We start from the raw sequence: 17,476 nt of genomic DNA, 5'->3' as shown, positions 1-17,476 counted from the left end.
GTGCGGCTCGCTGGGGTGGCGAGGGCTGGGGTAAAAGGGCTTTTTGTTATCGATCCCCAGAGCACAGAATCTGCTGCTCCGGAGGATTTTCTTCCCAGCAATCAATGGAAATGTGGTTATCAGGAAAACGTGTTTGACCTGGACAAGTGTTTTAGCGATGTAAACAGAGCTGGAGTGGGGGGGGGGGGGAGGAGAGATAAGGAGTGCGCCGAGTGGAGACAGGCAGCGGCACAAAGGCTGGGAGATGAGAGGGGCTGAGATAAGGAGCGGGGAGGGAGGGGAGAGGAGCCTGGGGAAGGGCTGGCGGGGAGAGAGGTGGCAATGCGGAGAGGAAGGGGACGGAAGGAGTGAAGGACGGAAGGGGATGATTTCCTTAAAGGAGCACCAGGGCAGGTTTCCATGGAAATGGGTGCTGGCAGGGCGGTGGTACGGGTGATGCTCTGCCTGGCCCTGGCCATGGGGACCGTGGGGACCATGGGACTGTCCCCGCCGGTCCCCAGGTGGGGCGATGCTGCCCCTGTCCCTCACTTTGGGGGCCCTGGGGTGGCATCCATCAGCTCATAGTGCTGCAGTTCCCCCCCGCCAAACTTTTCCCCTTCATTCGCCTCCTACCTCTTTCCTCACAACTCAACCTGTAAGACAGCTGTGTCAAAGAGGCCTTGATTAGAGGCTTTTATTAGACCCTGGCCACCAGACTGATGGTCTCGTGCCTGCCTTGGTGTCATCCAAAGGGGCTTTTGCATCACCTACAGCGAGCCTGACGCACGTGGACCTCCATCATTTCAGGGCTGCATGGTGCAGCTGATGGCCAGCCCTCCACGTGAGCCCCAGGTGACAGCGGGAGCGATCCCGAGGTGACACCGGGAGTGATCCCAAGGTGACACCAGGAGTGATCCCGAGGTGACACCGGGTGTGATCCCGAGCCTCCCCGACCTGCTGCCGGGGTTTTGGCTGCCCCGTTGATGCCCACACACCCCACGCTCTGTGCCAGCCCCACAGTGCGGGACCAATGGGAGCTGGTGAGCCTCTGGGGACGGCGAGTCCCCCAGTGTCAATACCGGTCTGTTTCCAATGTTTTCCAAAAATTAATAATAAATAGGGCTGGAGAGAGGAAAAGTCCCGAAAGGGGGGTTGGATGGCCTGGTCAGACAGACGTATTTCAGGACAGACCCCAGCACCAGCGTGTGCAGAAGGGATGCGTGGGGTGACCGGGCGAAGACGCCCCTGCCACCAGCACCTGTGATGCAGGAGTGGCGGACGGCGATGCCCGCAGCACCCAGAGAGGCTGAACAGTTCCAGGGCTGGACGGGGCAATGAATTTTAACCCCCCAAATGTGCCCTGTGAAGCTGAGGGACTCCACCACTGGAACAAGGAGCAGAAACCACAGGATTAGTAATTTACACAACTGTGTTAAGCAGGGCAGCAGGGAAATTAAAAGAGATCCAGCTCTGAGGCTTTGCGGTACAAATTGAACCTCCCAATCCTCCCTCCAGTCCCACGGAGCCGCCGATGTCCTGGGTGGGTGTTTGCGCCACGCTCACCTTGCAGCATCCCTCCCGTCGTTACTGTAATTACACAGTAATTACTATGTTCTCTCTCTGTCTGCACTTTGTCCCCATCACAGGCGCCTCTTGATTATCGGTAATGCCGACACCGCAGCTGAATGCAAAAATCCCATTTCCCAGTAATTTGCAGCCCGGTGGAACAGCTGTAACTAAAGCCACAGTGACTTTGTGACTGTGGGGCTCATTACTTAATTACCTAGTTAATTAACCTCCAGCACTGGGGGGAAGCAGAGGTCTCCCCCAGGGCACTCAGACAACTTAGGGAAACTGAGGCACAGGCACAGAGCTGGGGGTTTCAGCTAGGACTAGTGTCACAAATACATTGCAGGTACAACCCTGACACCTTTAATTGAGCATGCGAAGGGCAGGGCTTCTTCCAGCAGGGCTGCACCTGATGCACAGGGTCTGGGGATACCCACCGCGCTACGAGGGCCAGCACAGCCCTTCATCCCGCAGGTATCCAGCTCTGCACCTTCTGTTGTCACCCTAACGGCCACGTTCCCACTTGGAGGGAAAAGCCAGGGCATTTCTCTACTAAAAAAAGGCTTTTTTTCAGATTCAAGATGTGCTGTGCCTGGCAAGGAGTTGGGGGTGGGGAATGGGGGGGAGCTCCTGGCGAAAATGAGCCCCCAAAATTTCGCTTAGCAGCCCACGGGGCAGGCTGGGCTTTGATCAGCACACGTGCATGGGTAGCCTTTTTTTGGCTGCGCCTGCAGCACGTGGCTGGAAGAAGTCCAGTCCCTGGGGCGAGCACCCAAAAATGACACAACGGAGGCGGGAGCGAGCACAAGGAAAATTGTCACCCTCCGGGGAGGGAGAGGCAGGGAAAAAAAATGCACGCAGGGCCAGGCGGAACACAGCGAGGCATCCCTCCTAGGCTTTGTTTTTGCTGCAGGCAAGCTGGCATTTTGCAGCACGGCTTGGTGCCAGGGCAAGGTGGGTGTCACAGGTGAAGGCTTTGGCGAGGAGATGAGGAGCAGGAGGGACTTTTCTCCAGCCCCCCTTGTCCCCTCCGCAGATAGGTTCTCACTGGGTGAAGGTGAGTGGCCAAGGTGGTGTTTAATTGCGCGGCTGGAAATCATTAAATCCTCCAAAGGGCTGGGCAGTGCCGATGGGCACACCCGAATGCCCCAGGGTGCTGGGAGCACGGCTGTCACTGTCAGGATGCCAAATGTCACTTATGGCAGGCATACATCCCAGCCCCAGCCAGCAGGGACTTCGACCCCAATGCTGGCGTCTCTTCCAGCCGCATCCTGGTGCACAGGGTGAAGGAATTTGGGAAAAGCAGGGTGCCCCTGCGCATTGCCACTCCCTCGATGCCGATGCGCAGGAGAAAACTTCTCTGTTAGTAGACTAAACCCCCAAACCAGGTGAAATGTCCCAAGGATAGGATGCTGAGGTCCTGTGCCCACACTGATTTGCTGCCAGGCTCTGGTGCATGGAGGAAATGTCACCGGGCGCCGTGCTGGTGGGGACGCAGGTCTGGGGCCGGGAGCACCGGGCGGTGATGGGCACAAGAGGAGAGAAGCGATGGGGGCGGTAAACAAGATTGATGCACAGATTAAAGAGGCAGAGGAAAGAGGCAAAGGTTAAGAATATAAATAGGTAACGCTCCAACCCAGATCGCAAGGGAGAGGCAAGGGAGGTTAGATGGGGAATAAAGCAGGGGCTGAGTCGTTGGAGAGCTGTGTAAAAAGAGAGCATGGAAGTGATGGGGAGAAAAACTGGGTGGTTAAATAAGTGGTGAGATGAGAGGAGCTGGGGGCAGAGGATGGGGACAGGGTCACCATCACACTCAGACACCACTGCCTCTCACAGCCTGCGGGGTGGGGAGACGACAGAAAAGGAAGAAAACCCCGGCATCTCCCAAATGTAGCTCATTTGAATTCCCCTGACAAGCCCCAAGTTACTTTATACAGCCTCCTATTTTCTCAGCTATCAGCTCAAACATTAATTTTACAGCCCTAGTCAAAAAATGCTATTGGGAACAAAGCAAGTTGCACAGTGGTGCTTATTCCCCGCACTGCAGACCAACACCACAGTGCCTTCCCTCCCCCCTTGATGACACCCCAACAGCTCTGCAAAGTGGGCTGGGCTATTAATTGCATCGCCTTGCACCAGCCAAAACCCAGAGCAGCACCACTGGGCTGGGCACGGGCTCCTTTTGCTCTTGGGAAGAGAAGCAGAGGATGCACCAAGCCCTCCGGCGTGGGTGCTGCAGGAGGCGAGGGCGGTGGTACCGTGCCAGGATGCCCCAGCAAAGCACGGGGGAAAGTCCCTGCTGGCACAGCCCAGATGCTGTGCTGGTATATAGGTATACAAGAACTGGGTGCATAGATATGTGCTCCTATTAACACTGCTATTTGTGTTTTCTGCCGGTTTGAGGGGGCACAAGAGGGGAGGGGGCCGTGAAGCCTCGGTAGGGCATCGCCGTGACAGTTTTTACAACTTCTCAACCTGCTGAGTTGTGGGTTTGGTGGCTCCAGATAGGCTCTCATTAATGTATCGGGATGATGGGCTCGCTTGGTTGTCCATTATTCTTTTTTTTATGATACATAAGACACTTTCCAAAAGCCAAAAAAAATTAAAATTAATCCAGGTGATTTACTCCCCTTTGTAATTAGATTTGGTAATTAGGCTCTCCTTAGTAGTACTGCAGATTTTTGTCCAAGCAGCAGGAATTTTGCCAGCGGGCTCACAGCCCTACCCTGAGACCCAAACCCTCTGACCAGCTCACCTGGGGGACCTGTGAGGGACATCACAGCTGTCACCAACACAGCATCAGTGGAGGATGCATGCCCCCAAAATTTTGGGGCCTTGCTCCTTCCTCCCTCCAGCTTAGGCAATGGGGCAGCACATCTCTAGGATCATAGAATCACAGAACCATCTAGGTTGGAAAAGACTTTAAAGATCACCAAGTCCAGCCATCAGCCTGACCTACCAAGTCCTAACCTACATCCCTCGATGCCATATCCTCATCCCTGAAATACCTCCAGGGATGGGGACACCCCACCTCCCTGGGCAGCCCGCTCCAGTGCTTGGCACCCTCCCTCCACGTGAAGAAGTTCTTCCCAATGTCCAGTCTAACCTGCCCTGGCGCAGCCCCCAAGAGGATCAACCCCAAGAAGGGCAGAACTGATGGGACCCAACAATTGTTGTGCAGTTATTAGGGAAATAAACAAGAAAAATGGGATTACTTAAAAAATAAAATAATAATAATAATAAATAAAAAGCTAGCATGAGAAGCAGCATTTGATGCTTTGCCATTTCTTGGACTCACATGGAGCGTGACAATTAAAAGCTGGCAAGGCTTGATTGGCAGGAACGGGAGATGGTGCCAGTGCCTGGCACGGCGCGGGTCTCTCCCACCTGCCTGTCCTTCCTGACCCCTCAGACCTCCACCGGATGCCAAGCAGACGAAGGCTGCTAAATCAGCTGCAGTCCTTCCCCGTTACTTCATTTATTTTATTTTTCTAAACCGGCAGCTTGGAAATAAGAAGGGCCCTCGAGGCAGAGCTGTCTCCAGGCTGAGTTATTTCGCTCCATCCCTCTCAGCATCCCCTTTGCCTTTCATCCTTGGGCTCTCCGGGTGCCTCTGCTCGCTCTTCGGTGGGATAGGGTGTGCTATGATTTGCGTCTGGGCGTTGCATTCAAAAGGAGAGATGATGTTTTGGGAATTGTTTTCTGTTAGGTTTAATTCGTTTTTAATCAGCTGACGGTAACGATTTGATACAGAGCATCTTCCCGAGCGGAGGTTAATCACTGCTGAGCAAGCCTTTCACTCTGCGTTATTTAGAGAGGCGTTTTAGAGAAATACTGTTGGAGAGGCTATTTAACCACGTATTTGTTTTCACTGTGTACACAGCTTTTTCATGGGCTTCCCGGCATCTAATGTGAAGAGATTTTATTTATTTTTGTCATTTGGAGGGAATTCAGGCCTGCCAAACTGCCCAGGATTGGTGGCTCCTGAGGCTGCAGTAATCTGTGCAGACCATCTGGGCTGCAGACCCGGGGGGCTGGAAAGCCTTGTCCCCACCAGCCGAGCTCCAAATCTCTAATTACTGGAGATATAGGGACAGGGAACGACCCCGTGGCTGTACCAGCATGTACCAAGTGCCCGTTTTCTCTCCTGGAGCGTTTGGTGGCTTGATGACGGTGTGGGAGCCAGCTCTGAGCCAGAGATGCCAGCCCCGCAGAGCAGGACGGGGGGAACAAACCCCAAACCCAGCTAGCAGCTGGGGTCTTGCAAATACTAAATTGCTTCTTCAGGAGGGTATCTGGGCACGCTCAGAAACCCGCTGCCAGCGAGGCCCCTGCGGCCAGTCCTTTGCAAGGCATCGGCAGCAGTTCTCGGCCCCTCGGCGGTACGCAGGGAGCAGAGCATCCTGCATCAGCCCCTGCGCACTTCTGGTTCCATCCTGCTGCCAGGATTAAAGTGTCTGTCTCGAGATGGTGAATTATCCGTCGGCTGGTGTATAGCTAATGTAATTAAGCGGTGTTTAAAGACTCCCCAAGGTGCTCCCTTCCCAGCCTTGTGGTTTGCAGCGGGCTTGCTCCTAACCACAGCTCACAAACCCACGGCAGCAGCCTCATGGGGCTCCACGGGGAAAAAAGGCCTGGGCTCCCGAATCATTTACTGACCTCACCAAACAGTTTCCATTTAATTTAAAAAAAAAAAAAAACCCTCCCAGGTGCTCCCTCTCCGGATGTTCAGCATGAGTAGGCACAAAGTCATGCTTGTGCTTCGGTGGCACCAACTCTTCCAGCACAGGTTTGCTGGCTGTGTTTCTTGAATCTTGAAAGCGTTGGACACCATGCCACCCACTTTCTGCTACTTCCTTGCCTTTTTTAGCAAAAAAAAAAATCAAAATAATGCAGTTTAGTGGTTGGAATGGACAGTAGGTCACGGCAGTGAGGCAGCTCGCTCAGGCAAGCCCCGCTGATGCCTTTTAAGAGGCAACCTGTGGCTACAGATTAAAGCTGAAGCCCAGAGAGCCAGGCTCCTTCCTGGCCCTGCTTTAAACACAGCGCCCTGTGCCTTGCCAGCTCGTCAGCCAAATCCTTTCCTTTGACACCCAAATTCCCCACCGCCCTCTATTATATCCATCCTATAGCAATCTAGAAATAGTAGCAGAGTGATGAGAACTGCACCGTCTCCCTTCCCTCTGATAACGAAAGGCAGCATTCCCCCCCACCCCGCCACGGGATGCATTATTTATGCACTGCATCGATCGTGGGAAATAACCCCAGGGCATCCGAACATGATCGAAATCACAGCTCGCCCTGCCGACGACGTTAATTACCCGCCAGCCCGGGGTAATTAACAGTTCCCAGGGCCCCAAATCCCCAGCTCCACACACAGCTCCTGAACACTGCCTGCAGATGGACGGGGCCTGGGGATGCCCAGGACACATCGCAGCATCGCTTGCTGCAAACGGGCATCGCTCGCACTGTAATCCACATGTCACCATCAGTCACCCAAATCCGCCTGCCTTTGCTCCCTGCCATCCCCCTCTGCTCTTCTCCACAGCTTTCAGGAGATCTTTAGTGCCTTCTTTAGCGTTTCCCTGCCTTGACAGTTCCTACAGGAATAAATGAAATCACCTCTCAATCTTCTTGATAAACTAAACAGGCTCAGCTCTCTGAATCTCTCACAGAGAGGCAGTTTCCCCATGCTTTGGTAATTCTGTGGCTCTGTAACCTGCAGGCATAGCGCTTCTGCTCAGTGCCATAGGGTGGACACAACAGTGCCCTGCCCCTACACAGCACCCGAAATGGTGCCCAAAACACCCAGGCTCTCGCCCACCCTTTCTCTCGAGCTAGAGCAGTGCCCCAGAGGTGGAGAAGCCCAGCCCAGCATCTTCACCAGCGCCAGGTTTAAACGCTCCTGGTTTTTGCCCGTGATATTTTTGTGCGGCCACACACGGAGAAGGGGCTGTGATCAGCTGATAAAACCTGGATTATGATGCCCTGATCATGCTTGATAAGCCAGGAAGGTTTCATAAGAAGCTAATGCTCTGCCCTGCCCTGTTCCCGTGAGATTCAGCGTGATACAACACTGCCAGACCCCAAAAACCATGGAGCAAGGGGTGCAGTGCTGGTGCAGCCCTCGCTGTGCTGGGCAAGAGACTCTCCCCCTCCTATTAATGCCGATGAAGGAGCTTTTAAACGCCGCTCCTGAGTGAATAAGGTGGCTTCAGGAAGCTGCTGGTGCTGTTGCTGAAGGGCGGGTGGTTTTGGCAGTGCCCAGAGTACAGCAGCCACAAGGAGAACAGCACCGACAGGATGCGGTGCTCAGGGCTTCACCACGGGAATTTGGGGAAGTGGGCACCTTTGCAACAAAAACCCTTCTTCCACTAAAACCACAGGGAAAATGAAAGGAATAAGCTGTGCCCGGAGCCATTGGAAGCTGTAGCCATGGAAAGTCAGAGAGGGTTGGGGATGGTCCCCTGCCTGGTCAGGGGAGGGGGCACTGATGGTGGGAGGAGGTGGTTGCACCCACCAGGGAAATTGGAGGCTAATGGAAGGATAATGTCAGCAATTAGGGCTTTGGCAGAGGTGAAAATGCTGTAATTCTGATGGAGGATGGGGGGAAGATACCCACTCGGTGCTGGTGCAAGTCAGTGCAATGCCACGGACCCAAGCATCAGCTCACACCCAGGTACCAACCCCAACCACAACAGGGAAAGGAGAATGGCTGATAATAACAGAAAAAAAAAAACCCACACAGTAAAACCCTAATGAAAACTAATTAAAATATTGCCATCAGCATGGGGATGATGCCGAATGCAGGGAAGGTGGCGATGACGGCGCTACCCAACAGAGGCAGTGCGGAGCGGTGACGGTGGCGGTAGCGGGGCTGCTGGAGACACCGGCTTGTCGGGATGGAGGAGCAGGTCTTGGAATTGTGATGGGAATAATTATGACTCTAATGGGGTGGTAATAAAGATAATGGAATCGTAATTGAGGAGGGGATGGCTGTAGAGGAGGAGGAGCAGATAACAGCCTTGTAAAGGAGATGATAAGAAAGATAATGGGTGGTAATGGAGTTGTTGTTAAATGTAATGGAGTTATAATGAGGTGACTGCAGCAGGTAGGGGAGACGGCTGGTTTATCGAGGACCATGATGCAGAGAGGACTATATTTCTGATTCATCATGACAGGCAGTGGTGGAGGTGACCAGGAAGCTAATAATAACTGAAGGGGTCAACTGTTCAGACAAATGTGGACACATAGCGAGCACAGCAGGACCATGGCCCCTGGGGACGCAGTGCGGAGGTGGTGGGCAGCAGAGATGTTGCACTGCAGCACGAGCATGAGGTGCAAGGCAGAGACACAAGAACAAGTCCTGGGCAAGCCCTGTGAGGTTTGCTTTAGGGCAGGGCTGTCCTTCAGGGCTCTGAACACATGAGACGGGGAGCAGGGGGCAGCTGGTGGCGAGGATGAAGATGAGGATGAGCAGCCCCTGCAGCGGAGCTGATGGTGACTGGGACCAGCTGGTGACTGCAGCAGGACTTAGCAAGGGCAGGACTGGTCCTTGTGGGCAGAGCTGCGATGTCAGCGCCTGGCCAGGACAGACACACGAGTGAGCTCATCTCAGCAGCACAGGCACTGCCTCAGGGGACGAGGCAGAGGGCAGCTGATGCCACTGTGCCTCGCGGTTGTCATTTTTAGCCACATGCACCGGCTCTTCTTCTCCTAGGTTCAGAACACAGTCCCCAGCCCTTCCTGCAGTCCTGTTAATGCCTGGTTTGGAGTTGCTCTATGTGATTTCTCCGCCACCCGTGTGCACCTCCACCTTGGTGCTTGCAGCCCGCTCAGCCATTTGCTGAGCTCGTCGCTGTTTCTGACTCCGTTCCCTCTCCACGCGAGGTTGCTCACCAACACCACCCGCCTTAACCCACCCCTTGGAGACAGCTGGGCTGGAGACCCTCAATTCTCTCCCCAGATGGCTTGAGGGAGGTGTTTCAATCACCTCTCCTCTCCTCATGGTGAGAACCACACCAGACCAGGCTCCTTATTCTGCTTTTGGGACTTGCACACATCAGCTCAAGCCTCATCACCAAGCTCTGGCATATCTCCTGCTCCTCAAGAGCAGGTATCCCGTCATAGGAGCAAATTGGTTCTGCATTTGTTCTCGACAAACCTGTGTTGGTTGTTGCTTTGTAGCCTCATTACCCTCCAGGTTCTTACAAATTGATTGCTTAATGACTTCTTGTAATTCTCCCTGCCTTCTCATAATGCTCCCTGTTCTGGAGCCAGGCTTCCAGTTGCCCTGCTGAAGAGATGCTCACTTGCCACTAGCAGCTCTTGGAGAAACCTCGTAAGCCCAGTATGATTACCCTGGCCTAATTAGCTGGCTGGGAGGGAGGGCTGAAGCACAGCCCACAGTGGATCCTCTCAGCTCCCCCCCTCCATGGAGCCAGTGAGCTGGGGCTCTCCTTAGCTCTCCTTCCCCCTCTGATGCATTTACAAAAAGTTTTTTTCACAGCCTTTAGGTTGATGGCCTGTTGGAGCTTGTCCTGTTCATACCTAGCTGGGCATCTGCTCTGCCACCCCCAACACTGGTTCTCTGCCCTCGTTTCCCCTTTTCTGCCACCCTTTTTGGGCCTCAGCTCCATCAGGTGTCTGAGCCACCTTCCTCCTATCCCTCTGCATCGGGATGGCTTGTTTTGGTGCCCCTAGAGCAGTCGCTTTACGTAATTGCCAGCTTCCCTGCTCTCTTTATCCCTCAGATCATCTTCCCTAGCGATGTTACCTACCAGTTCCCTGAGTTTTTTGCAGTCCATTATCCTCGCTCTGCTGTTCTCGCTCCTTTTCTCGTGGCACTGTGTGCTCCACTATTTTGTAATTTATTTCCTGAAATTACCTCCCACTTTTTTTTTTTCAACCAGTTCTTATCTGTTAGCCCAAATTAGAGCCAGTATAGCAGCTTCTCCAGTAGCTTTCTCCATCATTGGAAATGAGATGTTGCCGTCACACACCCTGAGATCTGAATGGCTCCATCCTGTCGTACCTCTCCCATGAGGTGCCCATGCAGTCGAAGGCACCGTTGCCACGAGGTTGCACGGTGTGGAGGCACCTGGGGTTAGAAAAGCCTCTCTCATTCACCCGCCCCCCCACCCTAACTCACATGAGGTCTGGCCCACCAGTTTCACCCTATTTTGGCCACCCCTTTCAGGTTACCCACATCCAAGTAACCTGCTGCCAGCCTCTTGCTAACCTTCAGGAGAAATGCCCCATTCTTGGAGCCCCATTTTCCTTCAGTTCCTTGGTGCCCAGTTTCCTTCTTCCCAAACAAGCTGCGCTGCGTCCCCTTTATCCCCCCGAGTCCCCGTAATGTTATTTAAGACCTACAGCAAGGCTCTGAGACTACATCACCCTTTTTATTTGCCATGCTCAGTCACAATCTCCTTGTTATGTGCTTTCTCATCCCCTTTCTGATCTCACCACTTTTTTTTTTTTTCCCTGCCATTTTTTTGGCATTTCTCTGGCATGTGTTTCGCACATCTTTGCTTTGTCAGCAAGCTGGCATGACCAGAATGCCTTGGCAATGGCCATCCTCAGCTCAAGGACAGGCCACCAGGATGGTAAGCCTGCCTCCACCAGCCTTTAGGTCAGCCAGCCCTGGGGACATTCCACCCCAAAACCTGCCTTTTCTTCTAGGGGGTAGGAGTTCATGGGTTTAAAGCAGCATCTGTGCCTGCCTGAGAAGGGGAGAAGCATCCTTTAAATGCTCAAGCACCTGTGAAAAAAAATATGAAAGAGCTAACAAGTAAATAAATAAATAAATAAATAAAGGTGAAAAACTGAAAGAAAAGAACACAGGCGATTGCACCTGCCTCCAAGATAACCTAGGAACATCTTTTTTATCACTGAAAGTCCATTTCCAGTCGAAGATGGAACTTTTTTTTTTGGTCTTAATCGGTTTCCCAATAGAGAAACATGAAGTCAAAATAACCCAACACACTAAAGGACAAAGCAATTGCAAGTCCCCTGGCTGGTTGCCAAATCAAACTCTGCTATATACAGGGAAAAAAAAAAAAAAAGAAAAAAAGAAAAAAGAAAAAAAAATACACTACAACAAGTCTCCCAAAGGGAAAACAGGCAGTGAGGATGAAGGATAGGAGGGGAAATTGGAAGAGAAAGTTGGCCTGACTTCAGGACCGGCTTGTGCACAGATCCTTTAATGGCTAACCAGCCCAGAGAAGTTGGTAGAAAAACTCCCATTTGTGTTATCACCACAAGTTCCAGCCCTGATAAATAATGAGACAGAAAAATTGTGAGCACTGTCATGTAGTAAAAATCTTCACCCCTGAGGTGCTGTCATTGAGGATGAGGTTTGTAGTGGGGAGATGACGCCCCATGTCTCTGGTATGGGGTTGGCCAGGATGCTCGGAGAGTTCCTCGGAGATGCATGGGTCCGGTATGTTTGCTGGTCGTTTTGGGACAGAGCTGTTGGATGTAGGAGAAAAAAAATAATAAATATATATATATATAAATGGGGCCATGGGGCCAGGAGCTGCACCAGGACCAGAGACACCAGGGTTCCTGCAGCACTGTGGGCGGGTGTCGACCCATCTGCTGGTGGCATCCTCACGCCTCATCAGATGGCTGGAGAGAAAATGGAAAAATAAAATAAGTCAGGGGGATAAAATCCACAGTATGCAGGAGATGTTATTGTTGTGATTTTGGCTCTTGAAGATGCCCAAGTACCGGCGTGCATGGTTCGAGTTTCCTGAGAAACTGTACCCTGTGGAAAAGTCCTACAGGATGTAATAGCAATGCAGCTAGCAGGGTTACCCTGAAACCTGTAGGATTTAATAGCTTGGGTTGCTCTTTCTAAGAGTGGTTTTAACCAGCCAATACATTTTTATGGCAGGGAGAATAATTCTCTCACTTTCATAGAGCATGAGCCACAAAAACCTGTAAGAAAATAATTTTCTATTAAACTCTTTATTACTTTCAAGGGGACAAAAAGCAAAGAAATGCAACCAAAGTTACATTTTCCATAAGTTAAACATTCTTTTTAATTCTTAGTGTAAGCCTTGCAAGGATTTATGAGTCGGACTTTCCACTCTATATCCCTGGTCCTTTGGTTTGGAATAAAATTGGGGTACATTGCAGCACTAAAGCTGGGAGGTAGGCATCACTCAGTCCATGTGTGCACAGATCTGTGCATGTTCAGTCCTTACCCAGGGCTTGTGGACCCCGCCAGGTGTCTCTTTGCATGCTGGAGCTGGTATTAAATTGGGGGGGGGAACAAAAATTTCCTGCTGCTGGCTCTGAGATGCCCTCCCTGTGGCAGAGTGAATCACCAGGACAGCGCAGCCTTGGATCCATGAGCTGTTTCACCTGGAAGTCAGCACAGGCTGAGCCAGTGTTTGGGCAAGCAGAAGCTCTGATGTTGCACCACCAGGGGGTTGTCTAAAAATAAAATAAAACAACATAAAAATATATTTTCAGCCCCAACCCTTCCCCAGACCCCCATGGAGCACAGGGCCATCTCCTCGCTCCTCTCCATCCCAAGGACCAGGAGGCTGGAAAGTCAGCTCTGGGTTGAAGGGAATGTGGGCTGGAGCAGAGGCAGCAGATTTGCTCCCTCAGGTCCTTTCCTTGTCCCGGGTCCCATTTTTCTGTGGATTTTGCAGGATCAGCTGGCTGCCAGCCGCAGGACCAGGCACCTCAGCAACCAATAGGTTTTTATGGATATTTAAACTTTGATTTAAGCTCCTGCTGTCATGCCAAATAGAAAATGCTTTCTGACATGCCAAGAAAGGCTGACATGAAATGTAGGCATGTTTCCATCACCTACCCACCCCCCAGAAAAAAATAAAATGTGCTAACAAGAACATAATTACAAACCTGACACCAACAGCCAGAGGTGTGCAAGCACGGGCTGAGCCACCAGATAAATGTTGGAGGAACGGATCCTGTTGTCATCAGCACTTTTCACTAAAGTATTTTGGTTTAAAAAAAAAAAATCATTTTAAGTCAAGTCAACATGAACTTGCATCTTCTTATGGTGGGAGCTGTAGTGGGCCTGCCCCAGTGCCCAGGTGCAGGACAGACAGACAGACCTGGTGCTGGTGCCCCTGTGGCGAAGAAGTCACTATCTTCCTGTCTCAGAAGCCTGTGTGCATCTCCACATCCACAAAAATCAATTTCCAGGCTTTTTCGGAACTGGATTCCTTACGCCAAAGGCTCAGGTCTCGCATGCTCGAGTGCCCCATAGGAACCCAATAGTTGCTGGGGAGCCTTCCGAAAAATACCGCTTCGGTTTCTTGGGAAGGCAGGTACTTCAGCAGGGACTCCATCAGGGTTGTAATCACATACAGAAGCATTAGCCTGTGCCTTAGGTGTACCAAAAATGCAAAATATGACAGCCAGCAAGGTAAAACAAGACAGCCTTTTCCAGCAGTCTAGGTCCACACCTCCCAGGGGAACACCAGGACAAGCACCCAGCAGCAGCCCTGAGGGACAAGAAATGGCTTTGCCCAGTTTGCCCAGCTCAGAGGTTTCCAGCACACCCCGACATCCCTCTCCTCCTCCCACCCCCATCCTGTTTGCTGTATTTAGGGTGTGGGAGAAGCAGCCCCTGTCCATCTCAGTTAGTGGCGGAGTGTCCTGCTCCCGGCTGGCACCGGGAGGTGTTTGCTCGCAGGTTTCTGCAGGAGCACCACACAACCAATAATCCCTGGCTTCTGCACTGCTGCGCTCCAGCTCTGCAAATATTTTTGGCTATTTCCCCCCTTCCTACCATGCTGCAATTGCCGTCCAAGTGATCTCGTTTCTCAGTTCAGCAAGCCCTACAGGAAGACCACAGCGTGTTATTTATCGTTGTTTATCTACCCGTCGGATCAAAAGGGAAAGGGCAGAAAAGGCAGGCAAGAAGGAGTGCTCCAGATGACTGTGGCTAATCTGGGTTTAGAAATTATAAAATTCACCAATTTGGAGAAATAAGAGGTGCTGCATCAGCCTTCCCCGAACAGCAAAGGGCAACTGTGTATGTGCATGGGTTGGCACTGGGGACTGAGGGAGGAGAGCACGATGAACTTTTATGCTGGTGACAGGGGTTGTGCCACATCACTGCCACAGCACTGAAGGGGTCTCCTTCAGCATGCAATTCTTCAGAAAAAAAAAAAAAAAAAGGAAAAAAATAAAAAAGACCTTAAAATTGATTTTAAGTGCTTGCTTGTAAACTGTCCAACCCCAACACTCATGATGCTAGTGGGATAATTTAAGTGAGCAAAACCAAGCTGGAGCTTAGAAAGCCTAACAGACCAGCAGGCTTGCTTCCAAGCTCTCATGCCCTGCACCGGCTCCAAGCTCAGCAAAATTATATTACACATTTATATCCACTCCTTAATGAGGTACTTGCCTATTATAGGGCAATAAAAACTCAGCCTGACTCAGGTCTTCTGTGCAAGTCCACGCTGATGCACTCATGCTTCCCAAGCACCTTGGTTTTCCCTGCAATAACAGGCACAGAGGCTGCTACCAGGTCTTACACAGGGACGTAAAATGGGGACAGACAGGGGGTTTCCCACTCTGCCTCAATAATATGGTGGCAGGACTAACCCAGAGACAATGGAGCTGGTGAGCTGTGCCCTGTGCTTGTGGGGAAGCAGCGGGAGATGGGTGCGTGCTCAAGGCTGACAAAGAGAGCAGCAGCCCTGGGTTTGGGGCAGCCGGTACCTGCAGGCAGCCCTGTGCCTACCCAGGGCTGCCACCTCCTCTCCATATGCATGCACACAGCTCATCTGGCATGGAAAAAAAAAAATAAGTAAAACAGATTAACCTATCTGACAGTATAGCCAGGATGTGTCAAACCCAGCCCAGCTGGCTGGCTCGAAAAAAAAAAAAATAGTGGTTATTACTGCAAACTCTATATACATTATTTATCAAATGAAGTCTCTGCAGCAGGTCTACGATTCATTTCCTTGCTCTGGTTGTCTTTGTGATGGCAGAAATCATCCTGAGCCCTGCTATGGGGCTGGGGGTGAGCATCTCCGCTGCTCTCCCAAAACGCTGAGGTTAGGGTATGGGAGGTGGACGGATAAATGGCGCATGAGCAGTGTGCTGCTTGATGCGCATCCAAACAGTGTTACTTGTGTGGGGGGAGGCTGTGTGCTCCGTCCAGGGGAGCAAAGTCTGGCACAAGTGCCTGCTGCTTCTCTGAATAACCAGGGGGAACTCTGCAGAAACTGCAATTGGAAGGAAATATCAAATATTGGAGGGTTCAAACAGTGTGATCCTTGCTGCCACCTGCCAGGTTGCATGTGCATGTGAATCAGCCACAGTCCATGGTTTAGCTTGAGTGATATGTTAAAAAAGGGAGAAAAATGAGAATTTTCCAGTCTAGGTATAAACAATCTGAGGTATGCCAGAGCATGCACGACCTGAGGGGCGCATCAGGTCTGCTCCATCTCCACAGTGTAAAAATACACACCCGGAGGAAAATGAATGCAAAGACATGCCCAATGGGCATTTCTTTACCATGCAGTCCCGTGGCACCACTTCCGAATCCCATTTTGGGGCCAGGTGCCCTGGTGTCACAGATGAACTGGGATGCAACTCTGCCATCCAGCAGTGCTCGCCTCCTGCCCTTTGCATTGCCTCCCGCCGATGCATCTAGCTTCCTGGCCCCTTCTGTGCATCTTTAATTTGCATCATAATGTCTGTGCAGGAGGTGATAGCTGGCAGCGTTTTGGTAGAGCCAGGATGAGGGCTCCCCAAGTCAGGGAATTTGCATCCACCGTGGCTAAGTGCAAGGCTGCGAGGAGGGCCAGGACGGCTCGCGCACTAATGAAACATGACAGCAAGCACCCGGTACACGAGCACGAGGCTTTGCTGCTGTGTGCTGAGAGCAAATGGGGGAAAAAAAAATAAAAAAAATGCACGTGGCCAAGAGGGACCTGAAGCCAGTGTAATTCATGTGGGATGAATCCACTGGGGATCCAGGCTCTTGTGCTGGGTTCCCTCCGTGCTGGAGGATGGCCACGTGGCCCTGCCACCGTATGTCCACGAGTCTCTGCCTGTGCAAGGATGGGAAGAGGGAGGGATGACGGCAAAGGGAGCAGGAGAGGGAAAGGGAAGGAGGGCAACTCTGCACACTCGTGTGGTGCTGCACCAGATCCCCACACTGAGCTCCTGCCATACGGCTGATAATGTAGTCGTAAGTAGAAAGCAATCACACAGTCATTTGCACCTGAAGTCCATTTAGGATAGGCAAAAACCAGAGTAGCAGAGGAAAAGCTGAGCCAGACAAGGATACAGGAAAAGCTAAAAGCCCAACCGTTTTGTCAGATTTCGCAGCGTTCATGATAAATCTCTGTGGGATGCAAAGCGATGGCAGCCCCACCACGCAGCCCCCACCACGCCGTGCCAGCAGGTCCTCCATCACCCTCCAAAATTCATTACCAATGTCCCTGCCAAAGACAAAAATAACATCGTATTTATTTCTGTGCTTAAATTCCAGTTGCCATGTGATTAAGTACTACCACGTAATTGAAGAGGATTTAGAGGGTGTTTGTGCCCTGCAATGCTCCGCAATTATGGTTAATTCCAGCTTTATGGCTTCAGAGCATCACCAGAGCTGCTCCAGGGCCAGCAGAGCTTCATTTCAGGGGTCAGAAACACAGCTTGTGGCTGTAACATCAAAGGGTAGGAAATCCAAAAAAATCTGGCCCCATCCAAAACCCTTTTTTCATGAATTTGGGTGTTCCTGGGTAAAAAGGGTCTGCAAAACTCTGCAGCAAGGTGTCTCGTACAGCTGGGTGCTGTGGGCCAGATTCAGGCCTCAGCTGCTTATGTGTAAATGAAATGAGTTTGCCCTAAAACTTTGCGCTCATCCTTTCCCGTGGGAGCTTATAGAGGCTATTGATATATGCCATGAAAATTCAATAAA

The 17,476-nt window shown here is 51.6% G+C and overlaps 1 protein-coding gene and 1 long non-coding RNA gene across 4 annotated transcripts in view; one reads left to right on the top strand and one right to left on the bottom strand.

Annotated features, from left to right (window-relative positions):
• TNR (tenascin R) overlaps nucleotides 1–17,476 on the top strand; it is a 63,959-nt gene that overhangs the window by 11,201 nt on the left and 35,282 nt on the right. The window lies entirely within an intron of this gene.
• Nucleotides 203–17,476, bottom strand: part of LOC308198825 — a 41,199-nt gene continuing 23,925 nt past the window's right edge. The window contains exons 4-5 of one of the 2 annotated variants that reach the window (XR_013954234.1): nucleotides 13,432–16,997; nucleotides 203–12,993 (exon numbers count right to left, since the gene is read on the bottom strand). This is a non-coding gene — a long non-coding RNA (uncharacterized lncRNA). Of the gene's footprint in view, nucleotides 16,998–17,476 lie in introns of both variants that reach the window. The other variant, XR_013954235.1, reaches the window with a different exon arrangement.

The sequence above is a fragment of the Anser brachyrhynchus genome (genome assembly GCF_964034855.1).
Source record: "Anser brachyrhynchus genome assembly, chromosome: 8".
In the NCBI taxonomy this organism is placed as follows: domain Eukaryota; kingdom Metazoa; phylum Chordata; class Aves; order Anseriformes; family Anatidae; genus Anser; species Anser brachyrhynchus.
This window is presented reverse-complemented; position numbering and strand designations above follow the sequence as displayed.